General features: G+C 39.8%; 1 protein-coding gene across 1 annotated transcript in view; it reads right to left on the bottom strand.

The window, feature by feature from the left end:
- Nucleotides 1-20,320, bottom strand: part of LOC109700810 (serine/threonine-protein kinase PAK 1) — a 157,366-nt gene extending 137,046 nt beyond the window's left edge. Inside the window, exon 1 of the mRNA XM_074082454.1 lies at nucleotides 19,922-20,320. The gene's annotated coding sequence lies outside the window, so the exon portion shown is untranslated. The remainder of the gene's footprint in view (nucleotides 1-19,921) is intronic.
- Between the last annotated feature and the right edge of the window lie 325 nt (nucleotides 20,321-20,645).

Below are 20,645 nucleotides of genomic sequence, written 5' to 3'. Positions count from 1 at the left end.
GACCACACTTTGAGAACCACCGTCTTCAGGGAAAACTGACCCTATTTCTAGCTCCAGAGGTAGGTTCTGATTCATCCCAACCAAACATGGTCACCTCATTCTCCTTACCAACATTAAATATTGATTAGGCTTAACCAATCAATACCAGGGATTGGTTCAGGGACAGGCAAGTCCAATTTGACTAAAAAGAAGAGCTAGCTGTCTAGCTGAATCTCATGTGTTTGTTCTCTCTCTCATACACACACACAGGTGAACAAAGAAGCTTATCTTCACAACTATTCCTATCAGCCAATTTACTGCATTACAGAAGCTAACTTGGGCATAAAAGAACATAAGAATGATATAAATTTCAACATCATTTATAAAAAGTTTAAGGGCTGGAGGCATGGCTTAAGCAGTAGAGTGCCTAGCTAGAAAGCATAAAGTCCTGAGTTCAAACCCTAATACCACCACCACCAACAACAACAAAAAAAGAGTAAGAATTTCTACTAATATAATTCCAAATTTTTAATATGGTACTAAAAAAGAGTGCCAACCATCTGAATACCTCTATGGTACATTCTGCAAACTGGTTTGCTCAACACCCATTTCAACCTCTTCCTAGCTTAGATCTTGGTACTACAAAGCTTGGAAAACAAAAACATATATACATTTTCTAAACTCTCTTATAAATGTAATTTAGCTTTTGTCACATAGATACTTTGGGGCTAGATACTGACTTGGAACTAGGTAAGAGTGGAAACAGGACATCCCTTTTGCTGAAACAAACTACAACAGAGGCAGCACTGTTCCTTATTTAGCAGTTATAGTTAAAAATATCCCTAGGAGTTCAGTTCTTTCTTTTAGTTTAGGGAATTTGCTCCTAGAAGTTCAGCCTGGTCACATTTCTTCAACTCTCAAAGATTTTGGGTTTTTTTTAATGCTGAGGATCAAAACGACCTCACACCTTAGTGGTGGCAAGCACTCCACCACTAAGCAACATCCCCAGCCCCTCTTTGATACCCTTTAATAATTCCCTTTTGTTTGAAGTTGCTAGAATAAATTTGATTGCTTGTCTCTATTAATAAGAACTCTATCCAACAAACAGCCCTATATTAAAGTTAACACACAGTATTTACCATCATATTCCCTTAACACCTGGCCCTTCTTTTCCATTTCCATGTCTTTGCTTCAACTGTTGCCCCACCCAATTTGCAAAAAGAGAAGTTGACCACAGAGGAAAGGAAGAAAAGAGACTTAACAGGTAACAGAACCCTGAAGGTATGAGCAGTATTGCATTTGGCATAGGCAGGAGATGGGGGAAGAGTGTTATTTCAGGTATAAAGAATAAACTTCATGGCTGGGCACCAGTGGCTCATGCCTGTAATCTTCATTACTTGGGAGGCTGAGATAAGGAAGATCGCAGTTCAAGCCAGCCCAGGGAAATAGTTCACAAGACCTCATCTTCAAAATCTCCAAAGCAAAATGGACTGGAGTTGTGCTCAAGCAGTAGAGCACCTGCTTTGCAAGTACACATTCCTGAGTTCAAACCCCAGTCTTGCCAAAAAAAAAAAAAAAAAAAGCCAATAAGGTGCCTCTGACCACTAAGGTCTGCACCTACAAATTCTAACTTCTTAGAGTTGGGAATGATGCCACTGCATAATCTAGTTTTTACTCAGTAAATTAATGTTGGATCCAAGTGATTTTTTTTACAACATTTCCTAAGCACTAATAACTGTACAAAAAATACTATATTAGGAGCTATAGGAAGATTCTTACAACACAGATCATAGTCTCCCACTTTTGAAGTTCACAAAGCAAACAAAGATACCTGAAAAGGTCAGATGCAACACACACACACACACACACACACACATACACAAGGACAAAAAAAAATTTAAGTCAAAATTCAGAATGTATAAAGGTGCAGTGGATCATACCTGTAATCCTAGCTACTCAGGAGGCAGAGATCAAGAGGATCACAGTTCCAGGCCAACCCAGGCAAAAAGTTAGCAAGACCCATTTCAACCAATAAAAGCTGGGTGTGTTGCTATGCCTGTCATCCCATCTATAAATAAAATGATCACTATCCAGACCAACCCTAGGCATAACAGAGAGACCCTATTCAAGAAATAACTAAAGCCAGACTGAAGGAATGGCTCAAGTGGGAGTGGCTCAAGTGGAAGAGCAACTGCCTAGCAAGTACAAGCCCCTGAGTTCAAAAAAAAGGTTCAAGTCATTGAAATATCTAAACCCAGATGTTATTCAGAGAAAAATTCATTAATTAAGTCGACACAGGAGGATTGTGAGTTTGAGACCAGCCTGGGCTACGTTGCAAGTTCCAGGACAGCATGGGCTACACAGCAAGACTCTGTCTCAAGCCACTCTCTGCTCCCCCGCCCCACCCCCACAAAAAAATTCATTAGTTTACCAAATATTATTGTTAAGCATCTACTACGTGCCAAAAAATTGTAGTAGGTGCTGAGGGTACATGGAAGCAAACAGACAAGGCGCTGGCTTTGAGAAGGCTTGTATTCTAACTGAAGAACTGAAAAATATTTCAAAGGCAGAGCGCTGCTTGTTTAGGATTTTAGCTTTTCTACCCTGAAATAATGATGGCCAACATTTTTTGAGCACTTTGTATGTATCAAAATCTGCTAAGTGCTGTGCAGTTATTACTTCATGTAATCCTAATACAAACCTATGTAGGTGTGATTAGTACCATTTTTAAGGTTAAAGAAACAACTATAAGGTTGTCTCTCTCACACCACAGTAAACAGAAGGGCCTCAGGATTCTAAGTTAGGTCAGAGGCAGAGGTTTAACTACTGTGCAATATAGAGAGAGGATAAAATTATATTTACGTAAGACAGAGCTTTGTTGAAATATGAGGTATGGACTTAATTTAACATGACCCTTTGTTTTTTCTTGTCTTCCCTCTTCCATAGGAAATAAGACTCCGAAGGCTAATGTCATGTTCAGCTTCTGTTTCTACAGTTTCAAAAACAATATGAAGAGGCATTCAGGTGCCTAATCCAACTGTTAGTGAAAACATACTTTAAAGGCTGCCACTATGTAGTTCTTACCCACTGGCTGAGACCATGTGCGTCTATGGCTTCATTAAGGCGCACACACATTAGCATTACATTAATTGGTTAAAAAAAAAAAAAAACAAGACAGCTGTAGCACAAACCTCCAGTAAGATAGGAAGCTAGAAGCACAGAGAATAAAGAGAGAGCAGGAAAGCAATGATTGGCTGACCTAGTGCAGCTAGGTCAGCCATGGCATTTGGTCCCTTTGCATTTCTAAATTCTCATGAATGTGGATGCCCAGGCAGCAGCCAAAGCCATTCTCATTTCCATCTCAATCTCCAGGAAGAATTACAATGAGAACAAGAGCTATTGAGGCAGAGAACAGATACTGAATATTAAAGTGCACTCTAGGCAGAAACTGGCCAAAGGAAGAAAAAGAGAAGTTTCCCTTCAGGCTCTAACAAAGTGTAATAAGTCAGACTCTACCATACAACTGCCATACAAGCTTTGGACCATACTGTGTCTTTTGAGGAGCTTTTCCAAATCACTTAGATTATTTTTCACTTCTTCCTTAATCACTGTGCACCTATTAGGCATCACAGGAATATAATAAATAAAGCACAGTCTAAGTCTCAGGGAACTAAGTCTAAGTCTATTGGGGGAACCAGAATACACCAGGTGGATTCTTGTTATCCAAGGATAACTAGTATCTGAAAATTCCACTTAAAATCAACAGACAAGAGACCAAAGTTTCTAGTAAATCTCCCTCCAAAAAAGTTGGTTTGGCCTTTAAGATGGGGGCAGGGGGAAGAGGCTTTATTTGTCAAGATAAATCTGAAACAATTTTTATAAAGTTAATTTAACAAAATTTAAGTTATAATTGCTGCTAAGCTAATTCTTAAAACAAAGAACATCTGTTATTTCACACTTACCCACAGTCAGTGATTGTGTGTTTCAAGCCATCCTCCAAAATCACAGTTTCAACTTCAAAAAATTCTTTGATTTTCATTTTAGAATCTATTTTCACCATACTGTTAGATGTCAATCGTCCTGCCATTAGCAAAGCACTTACTAACAGAAGGGGTAACGACAAATCCTAGTGACAAAACAAACAGGAATGTATGAACGGTACCTAATTTTGTAAGTGATCAGTCCCTATGGATAATAAATGAACTTCTATATATCTAATTATCGTATAATGGATGAGGACAGTGCTATGGAAACTCAAGAAAACGTAATAAAGTCAGACATATGAAGGATACCTGTGTCACAGGAGGCCATAGGTAGAGGGCTCATGTCTGAGGACTGCCCTGCCAAAGAGAGAGAGAGAGACCAACTTGAAAAATAACTAAAGTAAAATAAAGGGTAGGGAGATATGACTCAAATGGTAGAATGCATGCTTAACAAGTGGAGGATATCAACTCAAACTCCATTATCAAAAAAAAAACTTTTGAGAGAATGGCATAGGGTCTGAAGAGATGTGGCCAAAAAGGTAGGAGTCGTCATATTGTAAAGTGCCCTAAATAACAAACTAAACAAGCAAAGGCGGCTTTTGGGCAGAATAGTTACAGGATCAGAAAATTTACTCCAGGCAGAATAATGGATAAATAAGAGGGCAGAAGGACTGGTTGCCAGGACACTAATTAAAAGGTTATTAAAAGCCTATGGGAAAGATGAGTAGAAGGTAAAGAAAAACAAATCTGAGCAGAAGGTATAGAAAAATGAAAACAAATTTGAAAATACAGAAATTCAGAAATAAAACTGACCAGGCTTGATAATCTACTTTGGTCTAGCATGAGCTTAATTTAGCAAATATTTACAACACTCACTATGTTCTGGGCACTATACTAGGTGATGGGTACAATGAAGAACTAGAGATCGGGACCCTAGACTACATGGACATATACCAGTCCAATTCCAGTAAGAATGGAATTACAAGTTATTATAAATGCCATTAAGCAAATAATAAAATGCTGCAAGAGCATAATGGTGGGGATCATCTGTATATTATGAAGGTTCTGGCTCACAGGAGATACTGAATATTTACTAAAAGAAAAGGAGAGAAAGAACTCCCACTTTTGAAGGACATACTAGGGGAGAAGTGTAAAGGTCCTGAGATAGGACATTCTCAAGTTTTATAGAACAGGGAAACAAAACAAAACAGAAAAATGTTACTTTGAAGCAGACTCACTGAGATGGAGAATAGCACAAAATGAAGTTAGGAAAACAAAAGTCAGGGGCTGGCAGAATGGTTCAAGTGGTAGAGCACCTGCCTAGCACGTATGAAGCCCTGAGTTCAAACCCCAGTACCAGAAAAGAAAGGAAAGGAAAGAAAGGAAAACAAAGGCGAGGCCTTTAAATCATCTTTTGCTTTCTGTGATATCACCATCCTCATTTGCCTCCTACCTCTGCCAGTCTTCTGTTTATTTTGTTGTCTTGATTTTAAATGTTAGAATGCCTCAGGAGAGAGATCCTCTTCTTGTCTTAGATTATGCCTTTTCTACTTGTTCTGACCTTACCTGGATTTTGTTTCAAAATACTTAAGAAAAAAAATACTAGTGTGACATCTGAACCACAACTAAATATTATTATATTGAGGATTACTGGGGACTGGAGGTGTGGTTCAAGTGGTAGAGCACCTGCTTTGCAAAGTACAAAGCCCTGAGTTCAAACCCCAGTCCCACCAAAAAATAAAAATAAAATAACTAAGGGATTATTAGGGGCAGCTATGGGTTTTGCTCTCTGTTTTTCTTTTTGTAGATTTTGCACAATGAGGGTCATCAATAGCCTGAACAAGAGCAGTTCTAATGGGGTGGTGGGGGTGGAAGTAAATAGGTTGCAGAGCAAATAGGAAGTAAGGAACTAGAGGCTGAAGTTATAAACCACTATTTTAGAGTCTAAGGAAGACATGATATCCCAAGAGCACTTTTCTTTGGTGGGGAAGAAAAAAGCTGTTTCCTTTAAATAAAAGGTCTGAATGCAGCTATGATTACTCAACAAAATTTAAAGATGGCATAAAGTGAGGTTTCTATAAGAAGGGACCACTGGAAGGAATCCAAAAGCATATGGAGGAATAGGATTTTCCTAGAAAGAGAATCACTTCTTTGACTGTAAGAGTGTCTTAGTCTGTTTTCTATTCTTTATAACAAAATACTGAGACTAGGTGATTTGTTAAGAGCATAGATTAATTGGTTCACAGTTTTGGAGGCTGCGAAGTCCAAAAGCAGGGAGTTGGCAAGAATCTTGTGCTGCTTTAACTCACGGCAGAGATTAGAAGGGCAAGCAGGCATATGTGGAAAAGGCAAAACACAAGGAGCATACTCACTTTATAACAATTGGTTCTCATAACTAATACAGTCCCAGAGAAAGGCATTAATCCCTCCTAATGACCTAATCACCCATTAAAGACTCCAACTCCCACTACCACCACAACTGCCATCAAATTTCAACATGAGTTTTGGAGGCGACAAATCATACTCAAAACACAGCAGTGGTGAAAAGGCAAGAAGAGGTACAAAACCAAGAAGATTCTTGCACTCAGTAATGGGACTATGAAGCAGCTATTTTATCTATTATGTATGAAGCAAAAGTCCAGAGGGATGGACAGGAAAAGTGAAGAGAAGAGTAGGGAAAAAGTGACAGGTGGAGAATTAAAGATAACCCTGAATTAAAGCATGCTATTTCCAGGGCTAGAAAACTAGTTTGTGGAAAAGAGAAATGAGTCAATTAAATAGAACTGAAAAAAAAAAAAAAAAATCATTAACCCATGCACCAGTGGCTCACGCCTATAATCTTAGCTACTCAGGAGGCAGAGAAGATGAGAAGGATCTCGGATAGAAACCAGGCCTGGGAAATAGTTCTCAAGACACTATCTCAAAAATGTCCATTACAAAAAAGGGCCGGTGGAGTGCCTGCCTAGCAAGTGTGAGGTCCTGAGTTCAAATCCCAGTGCCGCAAAAAAAAAAAAATTAAAAGAAAGACTGTGTAGGTATTTTCAGTTTGCAAACATAAATCCTGTCAAGAACACTTTAGGTCTTATACCCCTTGATTCAGTAATCCCACCTATGGGAACTTATTCTTTTAAAACAGTTTTACTGAGAGAAGAGTTTACTTGCCAATTCACTTAAGCATGTAAGTCAATAGTTTCCTTTATATTCAAAGTTGTACAACCATTACCACAATCAATTTTAGATTATCAAACACACACACATATACCCCTATTACAATTACCCCCCTACCCCATTTTCCCCAACCTCTTTCCTGCCAGTACTAGATAACTACTTTCTGTCTGTACAAATTTGCCTATTCTAGATATTTCATATCAATGTATCATAGAATGTATGGTTTTTGTTATTAATGGCTTCTTTCACTTATCATGATGTTTCCAGTTTTGGCATATATATTTCCTTTTGATTTCATTGCACATGTATTCCAAATTATATTTATCCATTCATCAGCTGATGGACGTTTGGACTATTTCTACTTTTTTGAGTATTATACATAATGTTGCTGGGAACATTTGTGTTCAAAGCATAGGTTAGTACATACCTAGTAGTGGAACTGCTCCATTAACATAGTAATTCTCTGCTTAACTTTATGAGGAGCTATCACTCTATTCCAAATAGCTATACCATTTTACATTTCCATCAGCAGTGTGTTAAGGTTCTAACTTCTCCACATCTTCAACACTTGTCATTATCTTTTTTTTTTGTCATTATCTTTTTTACTACAGCGATCCTATTGGATGTTAAAATGGCATCTCACGGTGGTTTTGATTAGCTTTTCCCTAATGACTAATGATAGGTAACATTTTTTTGTGTTTATTTGCTATTTATAGTGTATCTTCTTTTAGAGAAATGTCTATTCAGATCCTTTGTCCATAAATCTAAATACAAGTCCCTTGTTAAGTATATGAGCTGCAAATAATTTCTCCCATTTTGCAGGCTTTCTCTCTACTTTCTTGATGCTATTTTTCTTTTCTTTTTTTTTTTTTGGTGGTGGTAGTGCTACTGGGATTTGAACTCAGGGCCTCATGCTTGCTAGGCAGGTGTTCTACCACTTGAGCCGTTCTGCCAGCCATTGATGCTATTCTTTGAAATACACAAGGTTTGTTTTTTTTTTCCAAGTGCAATTTTACTTTTACTTTTGTTTTTTACCTAATAAAAGGTTTTGCCTAATTCAAGGTCACTAAGATTTTCTGTTAGGCATTCTTCCAAAAGTTTTATGGCTTTAGTTCTTTTTAGTCTATGACCCATTTTATTTAATTTTTTGTGCATGATACAAGGTTTGAGTTCAACTTGTGTCATTCTTGTGACCTGTCTACTCCCTTTCTTTCACTTTTTTTTTTTTTTTTAAGAGACAGTGTCACCCAGGCTGACCTCAAAGCTGAAATCCTCCTGACTCAGCCTCCCAAGTGCCAGGATTTCGCCACACTAGGTTTCTTTGTATGTGTCTAACTTCTTATGCCAGTACATGTTGAAATCAAAAAGTATCAGTCCTGCAACTCCTATGGGAAGGAGTCTTTGAAAGGAGAAAACTAAATGCAGATAAAAAAAATAAAAACTAAATGCAGAAAACAAAAACCTGAAAGGGTTGTGATAGTTAGTTTTATGTGACACTACAGCCTGGCTAATCCAAGTGTGGCTGTGAAGGAATTCTGTACATGTGGTTAACAACTATAATCAGTTAACTTTAATTACAGGAGATTGATTATCTTCCATAATCTGGCCCTGACAAAGAAACTCCTCTACTGGTTCTATGCTTCTGATAGAGTTCTGACTAACACGATGGGTTTAAGTTAATTATGGAACATCATGTTAAATTTTATAATGAAAATTAAGGAGTAAGGGTTGGGGGGCATGGCTCAAGTGGTAGAATGCTTGCATAGCATGTGAAAGGTCCTGGGTTCAATCCCTTGTACCACCAAAAAAAGGGGGGGAGGGTGCAACAGGGTAAAATAATTGTATGTCAAGAAAAAAAAATCTATATTATGATTACAACTATGTAAAAATGTACATTAACATATAAAAATGGAATTAAAAGCTAGCTAGAATGATGGCATAGTGGCAAAATACTAAATTTTAAATATATTAATAGTGTTACAAAATATCTTGTGAAATAGAGTTCTGGATTGTTTTTCATTTTTTGTTTTGTGGTTTTGGTGCTGGAGATTGAACCAAGGACCTCACACATGCTAGGCAAGCACTCTACCACTGAGCCACCCCAGCACTCTGTTATTTTAAATGGAAGAAAGTCATTAACATTAAGCCAGGCATTGTGGTACACACTGATAATACCAGCAATTTAGAGAATGACCTGACCATCAAAACTGGGGATGTAGCAGTATAGCCTAGCATGCATGAAGCCAAACAAAAATCAAAGACAAAAAAAAAAAAAAGGCTAGGTGCTGGTGGCTCGTGCCTATAATTTCATTACTCAGGAGGCAGAGATCATCAATCGCTTCTCGCCTTTTGGCTAAGATCAAGTGCAGGAGGCAGAGATCAGGAGGACCATAGTTCGAAACCTGCACTTAAAAATAGTTCCTGAGACCCTATCTTGAAAATAGACAACATAAAAAAGGCCTGGTGGAGAGGCTCAAGTGGCAGACTGCCTGTCTAACAAGGCTGAGTCCCTGAGTTCAGACCCCAATATCACCAAAATAAAAATTTTTTTTAAAAGCCCGACCGTCTAAAACGTAAATATGCCCAAAAGGGCCTCATTCCAATGACATTTTTCAGTAACCTGTAATTCCTCAATTCAAATGAAATGAAGAAATACCCAGAACAGCACAATAGCTGGTGACTGACTTAAGAGTTTTCCATACTCTTAAGGCAGCATCAGGAAAGCCTTCAACTTTTACTCATGTCAGAGGTATATGCACTAGGCAGCTAGATAGTTAACACAATGAGGGTTCTTCTCTCCTAGCTTCTCTCAAACAGACACTGAAGATTCTTTTATGTTTGTTGAACTTGAGAAAATAAAACAAATGTTCTTACTAAAGTCATATAGATTGCAGTTTAAATGCTGGCTCCACTTTCATTCATTCAAAGAATTTGAGTGCCTACTATATGCTAGGCACAGGGAATAAATACAACAGTGATCCCAAAAAGATACTTTTATTTTTAAAGAAAAGGGTACTATGTTACAACTTATTCTCCTTGTGTAGCCATGCCTTGAAATGAATCTCTTAGAGCTCAAAGTCTAGTAGAGCAAGCATACTGATGCCTGCAATTTATTTTTAAATGCTTCAAAATAATATGGATTGGTGACTATATTGAAGGATGGATAGATAAGCAATAAGCAAATAAAACAAAATAGAATCTAAGTAACAGGTATGTGGTAGCTCACATACATACATGTGCATAAATTTATGCATTTTATGAATACATATAGATACATATAAAATCTCAAACATGTACAAGAAACAGACTTTCAAAAGTGTATCATTATGGATTTTCTCACCTTGCTTTTTATTTATTTTTAAGTTACTTTACAAACTGTGTAAATAGCTTCTTCAATTTTTCAAGCAAAATCTATCCTGAGGGGCTGGTAGTGTGGGTTCCTGGTGGAGGCACATGCTTAGCATGCACGATGTCTAGGGTTCAATTCCTAACAATGAAAAAAGAAAAAAAAAAATCTACCTTGATACCAAAGAAAAACCTGACTCTAAACTAGTCAATAATTTTAAATGAAAGAAAATGTTATAAAATAGCAATTCTCCATCAAGTGATATGGAGATCAAAAGTTTGTCCAACTATACCAAATCCCTGGTCCCCTATTTCCCAATCTGGAAACAAATTTTGTTCTTCTAGCCCACTGGTAATTTTTTCCATAAGTAAAATACTATTACTGGTGGACTGGACTATGTCCTCATGTATTATAGGGTGATAACACAAAGGAGGAGGACAGATGATTAAGAGTCACTATCCTAAGGGCTGATGATATAATTCAGTGGTAAAGTGCTTACCTAGCATGTAGGAGGCCCTGGGTTCCATTCCAGCACCAAAAACAATTTTCACAAATCAATGTCATAAAATATTTGAGGTAGGAAGTTGGCATCAAATCCAACAGCTCCTTGGGACTCTGATTAATCATACTACAATAATCATTAAAATACCTCCAAACTCCAGCCTCAACTATCTGCTCCTAACTTTTCTCACTTGTAAAATGAGTAAAAAGCAGCATGGGGGTAGGGAGGAACAAAAAATGTGCTGTGGCTAACACCTGTAATCCTAGCACTTGGGAGGGTGAGGCAGGAGGATCAAAAGTTAGAAGTTAGACTGGACTACACAGAGAGTTCCAGGCTGGCCTGGGCTAACACTTTTTTTTTTTTAAGTGCCTGTTATAGGGTTATTATCAAATATAAAATGCTTGGCATTGTAAAGGTCCTCAGTAAGTGAAGGTGCAGCTCAGTGCTAGAGGGCTTGTTTAGCATGCACAAGGCCCTGGGCACAATAAAAACAAAGCTGATGGTGTTGATCTACCTGTTCCTGACCTATCTGTTCCCAAAGTACAATGAAGTGGGAAAAGGGGATGACTGGGACAGAGAGACCACTATCCCAAACTTATTTTTTTAAAGATAAGAAGGAAATAGATAAAATGCTAATATTGTCTGAAGTTTTTTTTTTTTTTTTTTTTTTTTTTGACTTGTTTGACTCTTTCTTTTGGTTGCACTGAGGTTTGAACTTAGGGCCTTGTGCTTGCTAGGCAGGCGCGCTCTACCTGCCCCCAGTCCTTCTTCCTTAGGTATTTTTCACTAGGGTCTTGCTTGTATGCCTGTACGAGCCAGACTTTGATTCTCCTATTTATACTTCCCATATAGCTGGGATGATAGGTATGCACCACCATGTCCAGCTTTTATCTATTGAAATGGGTCTTGCTAACTTTTTGCTCAGGCTGGCCTCCAACAGAGATTCTCCTGATCTGGGCCTGTCAAGAAGCCAAGATTAAAGGTGTGAGCCATCTTGCCCAGCCTTTTATCTCCAAACTCTCTCTCTCACACTCTTTTTTTTTTTTTGGTGGGACTGGGATTTGAACTCACAGCTTTGTGCTTGCAAGCAGGTGCTCTACTGCTTGAGCCACACCTCCAGTCCTTCAAGTTCTATATGAGAAAAATGTTATTACTTTCATAATAAAAGAAACATAATATACTTTAAAACAAACAAGGGGGTTGGCCTAAAGACACTCAAATTGGAAGTGTGATTACCTAACAGTAGTTTAGCTTGCTGGACCCTGATTACCATCTCTTGGGGGCAGGAAGGGGAGATTAAGGAGAATTTTAAGAATTTTAGGAACCTGAGTTTATAGGTCTCTTACTGCAAACTCCCAACCAACAACCAACATCAGTCAAGCACTTTCCAGTTTACAGACTACTGTGTTATATATATATATATATATATATATATATATATATATGTATGTATATATATATATATATATATATATACATATATATGTATATATATATATATACATATATATATATATATATATGCATATGTACACCCACACATATATGTATGTATGTATACATATACATATATAGACACAGACACACATATATATCCATGGAGCTTGCCTCACAACCCTGTAGAGATATAAGTCAACTAGGGTGTAATGAAAGAGGCATGAGCTCAAGAGTCAGAAGGATCTGACTTCAAATCATAGATATGTTTGTTATATAGCCTCAGGCAATTAAATTAGCCTCTCTGTTTCCTCTCCTATAAAAAGAAGACAAAACAGCACCTGCCAAGCTAATCAAGAGGACTATTCAAAGAATAAAGTGAGATCGTATCAGTGAAAGTACACTATACAAAAAGCCTTTCACCCACCTGGGTCCTGTCTCCCTCTCCGCTCTCACCACTCTCCACTTAGCGCTCTATCCTCCAAACATACTAAACTACTCAGTGATTCCCAAATATCCTCTCAAGTTTTCTAGCCCTAACTGCTTTTTCAGAAAAGTCCTTCCTCTCCCCTGATATCATCCCTCTCCCACTCTTAACCCCTGCTCATATTTCAGAACTCATATGAGGTATCACTTCCTTTAAGAAGGCTTCCTAGGTCATCCTATTTCAAGTGGAGTAAATGCCCTTTCTCTGTGTTCACTAACTACCTGCACATATTTCCATGGGTCACTTTTGTCTTGATACAGTTTAACTGTCTATACATATGTCTGTTTCTCCAGGAAACCATAAACTCAAAAAAGTAGGGACTACATATGATTCTTCTATTTCTTCACCTGAGACAATACCCAATGTTTAACATAGGATTAGCAAATGAGTGAACTTTAAATGGCAATGAAATCACTTCTTTTCATATACATACATATAACCTTTATACAAAGTATTATAAGATAGTACTTGTCAGGGCTGGCAGAGTGGCTCAAGTGGTAGAGTTCCTGCATAGCAAGCATAGGCCCTGAGTTCAAACCCCAGTACTGCCAAAAAAAAAAAAAAAAAAAAAGACAGAGCTTGTTAACCTTGGTTACATATTAGAATTACCCATAATCCTTTAAAAATAGAGCTGCCAGGAGATTGTAAGTAAACTTGAGATAGAGCTCAGGCAGCTGGTTTGGGTAGTTTTCGTTGGTTTTTGTTTTTAGTACTAAGGACTGAACTCAGATCCCTGAGAGCTCTACCACTTAAGCCACACCCCCAGTCCTTTTGTTTTTCAGATAGGATCTTGCACTGTTGCCCAGAACTCTGACCAGAGCCTCCTGCCTCCACCTCCACAGGTGTGCATCAGCATTCCTGGCCTGCATGTTTTTAATTTTGACAAGAAGTTCAAAAGTATAACCAAAATTTAAAAATACTGCTATACATAATTGCAAGTCATAAAATTACAACTATTCTACCTAACATCTACATAACTCAACATCTTACAATTTATTTTCACCTATTAGTTTTCACAATTCTGTTATTTCTCTTTTCTAAATGAATACAGATTTAAATGAGTATCTAAAGTTAGTCTTCGCTAATTTCAAATTTAGTGCTCTTCATTTTACATCTACTCCCTTCTCTAGAAAGTGGTAATATTGTAGTAAGACACAAAATACTATGAGGATAGGGGTTCAAATGAGGAAAACATCAGTCCTAGCTTTGTGGAAATCAAGTAAGGAATAAAGATACAGTATATGCAGACAGATGAGGGTGGAAGCTACGGTTATATTGGCATTGGCATTTATCATCCCAGAAGATACAAAAGGCAGATTCTGTAAAGGAGAAAAATGTTCTTGCCAGCCTCAGTTGATACTTAACCAGTCTGAAAGGGAAAGGGACACTGGAGAGGGTGAGATGTAGAAAGGTTAACAAAGAAAGCCCCATAAATAAGAATGAATTTGCCAATACTACATGCAAATTATTTACATGAATAGGAACCAAAACATAATGGACTTTTATAACTAAGACTTAGATCAATTCTACAGGATTAATCAATACGCAAAAAATTATATGAGAGATCAATGATCCTCTGGTTCTTTCTGGATTATTACTACACTATTTCCTCAGAGGGGATAATCTGGAGGATCCTAAAATGTAAATGATGTCTCTCATCTCAAAAACAGAAGGATGAGAGAAGAGGAAGTTACTCATGGGAGAAAAAACAAAGGCAGAAAAATATAGTATACATTGTTTTTCAAGGTTTTGTTTTGTTTTTTGTTTGTTTTTTGCAGTATTGGGGATTGAACCCAGAGCCTCATGAATGCTAGGCAAACACTCAACCACTGAACTACATCCTCAGGCCTAGTAAATAGTGATGATGGCAAAGGAAAATGAATTATTAGTCACAGGTGACACAGAATACTAGATAAAGCCTGATCTTATAGCTTCTATGAAGAAATATTATCTTCAAATTCTGAAATCATGTCCATCTGTCTAAGAATTTAGCAGCAATTACTGTTTTTCTAGTTCAAACTGTGGACTTTAGTCAGGGTTTTCTTAAGGGGAAGAAACCAAAGAGATTAGGAAGCAATCTAAAAGGGATGTTTTTAGTAGCGCAAACTTTAGTTTCACAGAGTTCAAAAGTCAATATGATATAGTGACAAAAGTACTACATTTAGAATTTTAAAATGTGGTTTTAAGTCAATACTCAGGCATTTGCTAATGATGTGCCTTTGAGAAACCCAACAGTTCTGTGATCCTCAGAAAACAGAACTCATAAAACAGGAATCCCTATCTCACAGGGTTACTGGAAAACCAAATAAAATAATATCCAGGAAAAGATATTCTTTTTCCTATATGAATGATAACTGCAAATGATGTAATCTTGTGTTCATCTTTCTAATGCACCAAAAAAGAGCAGACTGATAGAAAGAAATTTTATTTTAACTCTAAAAGCAATATATTTATTTACAAAACATTTCTATGTCCCCTATGCAGAAACATTAAAGCACCCTAGGGACTGAAAATACTACATAGCTGCTGAAGTTAGGTGGATAAAGACCAGAACTGAGGTCTGCCACTGACTTGCAGCAAAGCCTTGAACAAGTTTCCTTTAACAGTAAAAGCCTCTGCTTCTTTATCTATGAGATACCAGCAATCATCTCACATGGTTATTCTGAAGGTTGGAAAAAACATGTGAGGCACCTCCCCTAGGGTCTGGTACAGAACAGGTGTTCAAATGATGTAAGCAACTGTTGATAACTTATCATCACATTATAACTAGCTTACAAAGTATGATTTTCAAAGATTTCTTTATACTCAATGTTTTATTTAGTTGCTTCATAACCCTGAAAGCTAGTCACAGCAACTGTAACTATCTCTGTTTTACAGTGAAGACAAAAGGCACAGAGACAAAATTACTTCGACAAGGCACGCAGTGACACAGACTAAATTAAGGAAGGTCTTCTAACTTTCCCAGAATTTCATTATTCCCTTGCCCCAAATTATAACATTATTCACAATTAAGATATTCATGAAGAGGTGTCTTCTTTGGGTAACCTTAAACATCTTTTTTCAGTACATTAAAAAAAAAGTTTTCTAGTTATGACTCAAAAGATTTTTTAAAAAGGGGGAAAAGATTTATTAAAACCAGCAACAGAACTGAGAATTGTCTCAAATTGGCAGCTGCTGATTCTAGTTTCATTTTTGTTTTAGTACTTCCCAACAAAGTCAGTGACCTCTTAAAATTATTTTTAAACTCTGCCTATCAAAATACTTATTTGATACAAAAATTACAAAGGCATCTTTCTCCCATCTTTATGACCTATTCCTCTATTTTGTACTTCAGCACTTATATTATAACCATGTTATATTATTTTTAGCTCCTCAAGAACTTGAACTACACCCCATGTATAGGGGAACACCCTGCCCCAGCACAGGGCAGATTTATAAGTAAATGAATGATATCACAATAAAACCCCTTTGGGGTTTTTGTTGTTGTTGTTGTTTTTCCATAAGCAGAAAAGGTGGTTTTATTTATTTATTTTTTTACATTATTCATATGTGCATACAATGCTTGGGTCATTTCTCCCCCCTCCCCCAACCCCCTCCCTTACTATCCACCCCTCCCCTCCCCCCAACCCCCTCGATACCTGGCAGAAATTATTTTGCCTTTATCTCTAATTTTGTTGAAGAGAGAGTATAAGCAATAATAGGAAGGAACAAGGGAATAAACCCCTTTGTATAGTTAATTTATAAGAAAAAAACCAGTAAGTAAGGGAATAAATGAAGCCACTCTCCCAGAGGGAACTTAGGAAAGAAGAAAACTGGGCGTGTTATGTTAGGGCTAGCAAGAAAGTGAAAGAAACAAAGCGTTTTAAGAAGTTCATAAGGGAGAGCAACCTTTGTGTGGAGTCAAATAAGCCCTTGTATGGTTTGAAGTATCACTAGAAAAAGACAAAAACCACATGAGACCCAGAAGAGAGAATTTCAAGTTTAGACTCAGAAGTTAGGATACTTATTTAGACTTGCAAAACCAAGTTGCAAATTCTCAAGAAACAATCCTGGCCTAGGATACTTCAGCATTTTTCAGGTCATAGCTAGAAGTGAAAGAAAAAGAAAAAGAAAAAAAAAAAAGCTGAAGAATAATACAGACTTTGTTTGGAGAAAGACAGTAAAAGAGAAGAAAAGCTCAAGCTAAAAATAATCCCCCAAAATGTTAGGATCTGCTTGGATTTGCATATTGGAATGTTATTCCTCTTCACTGAGAACCATTCTATGGAGCAGCCAGCAGTAAATAGGACTAAAATATATTATTCATTCAACAAATATTTGAATGCCTACTATTTGCAGTCACATTCTAGACTTTGGGCTTAAAGCAATGAACTTGAACTGAAAAAAACCTTCCTGCTCTTAACAAGCTTTCATGTTAGTAATGAGATGGATGGATGGATGGCCAGACAGACGGTTAGACAGATGAAATGGAGTGGAGTAGAATGTCAGGCAATTAAGTGCCCTGGAAGAAACTGGCAGGGGGCTGGTTTTATCAAGATCAGATCTTTTAACCTAGTGATTCCTAAACTTAAACAAGCATCAGAGTCACTTAAAGGACTTAATAAAGGAGAGGTTTCAGAGCCCAAACCTAAGCTTTTCATTTGTAGATCTGGGATGATACCCATTATTTTACCAATAAGTTCCGAGATTTTGCTGATATTGCTGGTCCTGGGAACCAAACTTTTGAACTGTTCCAACCCAAAAGATTAGGTACCTATCTTATGAGCCTTGACTTGCTTCTTCATTCATACATTCATTCATTTACTTAATCAAAGGCCAGGAACTTTGCTAAGCATTAAAACAGATCCTGCCCTCAAGAAATCCACACACTAGTGGAAAAAAGACAGGCACAAACTCAAATTTAACTGAAATAAAGTGCTAGAAAGGGGCAGTAAGAATGCTATATACATGAGCCAAAAGATGGAAGAGCAACTCTTTTGTGAGGGGAAAGGAGGAGAGAGACTGCTTCTCACAGGCAAGGAAGTGGAAGAAGGCAAGCATTCCAGGCAGAAAACGCAGCACATGCAAAAGTGAGATAAGAAAGAGGGTGGGAGGGGAGTATAGAAAGTGACCCTGCAAAGGCAAGCATTGAGTTAGCCTCAATTGTTGTTGACAACAACAATTTGTTTTTCTTTCCAAGAGTTTCTTAGTTCATATTAAGAAGTTTGAAATTATTCTTTCAACAATGAAGAGTTAGGGGTAGGAGGTACTGATATGATCAGGTTTTTTTTTTTTTTTTTTTTTTAGAAAAATCCTTCTGGATGCACAAGTGCCTCTCTTTGAGGCACTCCTTCCTCCAAGCCTAACACAGGGCCTCAAAACATGTGCTCAATAAATGTTGAATTGAACTGAACAAGCTTTGTATCAAGTGACCTCTTACAGATGGATAAGAGGCCAGTCACCGTCCCTGTGGGACTCACTTTGGCCAGGACAAGACTTGTAAAACAGGTCCAGCAACCTCCATTACTGCACAGTACTCCCTGGACAACTGGAGGCCCCCAGAGGGCCTTCATGGTTTACTGTCTACCTCACCCACTAGACTTTGAGCTCTTGGAGGACAGAATAGTTTAAAACACTGGGACTGCCCCATAGCCCTTCGCAGGAGGCTTGAAACACAGTAGCACTCCAGACTCCAGTAATGCTGTATAAACTAATGACTGAATAAGCAAACTGATCAGGTAGACCCATGAGTTCATGTAGGTAAGAGTATAAATAAGCTTCAGAAAATGTTGCATGGTCCATGCCCACAAAACCCCTTTAAAAGAGGTAGAGTTTGTAGTTCGGGGTGGACGACCCTGAGTACCTGATGTAGGATTTCCAAATAGAAACAAAAAAATGTTACAAATGCAACAAAAGAAATCCCAGTGGGTCTCTGAGCGCCCCAGTGGGGAGAAGTCAGTTCTACCTGTAGGAGGGAAGGGATGACGCCGGCAGACTTCACAGTGGGGCGTATTCTTCGCTGGACTCTTAAAAACTAAGTAGGTGATTGCTACCTGCCTATTTCTGAAAGCTTTAAAGCCAACTGCTGGAACTTGACGGGTGGAAGTGACCTGCTCAAAGTCATATAGAAAGCTAGTGAAGCCAGAAGGCAACACAGACGATGCACCTTTGTACTGCTGCACTACTTTCTCCTGACAGAGTTGAGAGACAGCCCAAAACCACAGAAAGCAAAATTAAAAGGTTTTGGGTTTTTTTTTTTTTTTCTCAAAAACAATTCTTAAAAGCAAGAGTAATAAATTGGAATTCTTACTGGCAACCACAGTACTAATCCTTCCCTTCACCTTTCAGTTCTGCAAATAAATTGTTAAGACAATTTATCCAAGGGGTTTAACAAGGACTTTGCTCACAAGACCAAAAAAAAAAACAGTTCTCAAGCATTTGTCCAAAACACTCCCAGTAATGTTAAAAGCCTCAAGACAGAGCTGTGGCAATCACGTCTTTTGAAATGGAATAATAATGAACGTGAAAAGACAATGCTTCTCCCTCCTCGGTGTTTTGAACTCCCCAAGTTAGGAGCATTCGGGGTGGGGGAGGGGCTGCGCAAGTCAAGCGCTGCTGCTTTTATTCTTCAGGGACTTGAACCCTGAAAGTGACTCCCCGAGCCGGGACGGGGCGATCTTCCCACGCAGAAGATCCGGGCGCGGACTAGGATTAGCGTGGCAGGACCGCGAAGTTCGCCAGAGAGTCGGGCCCGGACCCGCCCCAGACCTGTCCGCCTTCCCGGGCCAGCCCGGCCCCGCCCCCGCCCCCCACCCGGTCCGCTCTCGGGTCCCCCGCGCCCGAGCCCGGCGGTCGCACCGGTGCGGGTACGGGGGCCTTTGTTGGCCCGAGCAGAGCGGCCGGCGGGCCTGGCGGGGGCGGGGCGGGGCGGCGGAGGCTCACCTCACCTGGCGCGCGGCCGGGAATGAATGGGCCGCACCCCCACCCCGCGCCCCAGCCCGGAACGCCGACGCCAGGGCTACCGCGCGGGGCGCCGCTCTCACCTTCCGCGCTCCTCCTCGTCCGCCTCCCGGGCGGCGGCGCCCAGCCCGGAGTGAGCGCGCGAGTGTGCGCGAGCGGCCGCTTCACTTTCCTCCCGCTGCCGCCGCGCGCTCGGCGCCTCCCCCACTCCGGGGGTCCCCTCAGGACCGGAGGTCCGCGACGGAGGGCACGACAGGGCGAGGCGGCGCGCACAGGGCCGGGGGTGCTCTGCGGCAGCAGTTGAGGAGACACGGAGTTCTCTGAGGGAATCTCGAGAGCGCCGGGGTCTGTGAAGAGGAGTGGGGAGGAACAGCGTCTGCGGAGTAGGCGGCGGGCGGGAGCAGGAGGTGGCGGGGCAGCGGCGAGGGGCGTCCACCGAACAGCCCGCACCTTCAGCCCAGATGCAGCCGAGCTATTGTACGCCGCGGGGCCGGGCGGCCGCCTCGCCCACCAGCCCCGCCCCGCCCCCTCGGCGAGGCCGCGGCGCCGCCCCGCCTCCCGCAGGTGGGAGGGGGCGGGAGCGCCGGACTGACCCACGTGAGCCAGGCCATCCCGGCGACGCGGCTGCCGAGCAGCTGATGGCGTCATCGGCGCATGACGCCAGAGGCTGGGGAATCACCCGGCGGCCGCGTGACGTCATTGCGTCCGCGTCTCGGCCCTGGGTCTGTGTTCTCTCAAGGTGCCGCGCGTTCTTTGCAGGGGCGTTTCTTCGCGAAGGATTTTTTGGACGATTTGTAGGAGCGATAG

The sequence above is a fragment of the Castor canadensis genome, chromosome 1 (assembly GCF_047511655.1).
Source record: "Castor canadensis chromosome 1, mCasCan1.hap1v2, whole genome shotgun sequence".
In the NCBI taxonomy this organism is placed as follows: Eukaryota; Metazoa; Chordata; class Mammalia; order Rodentia; family Castoridae; genus Castor; species Castor canadensis.
This window is presented reverse-complemented; position numbering and strand designations above follow the sequence as displayed.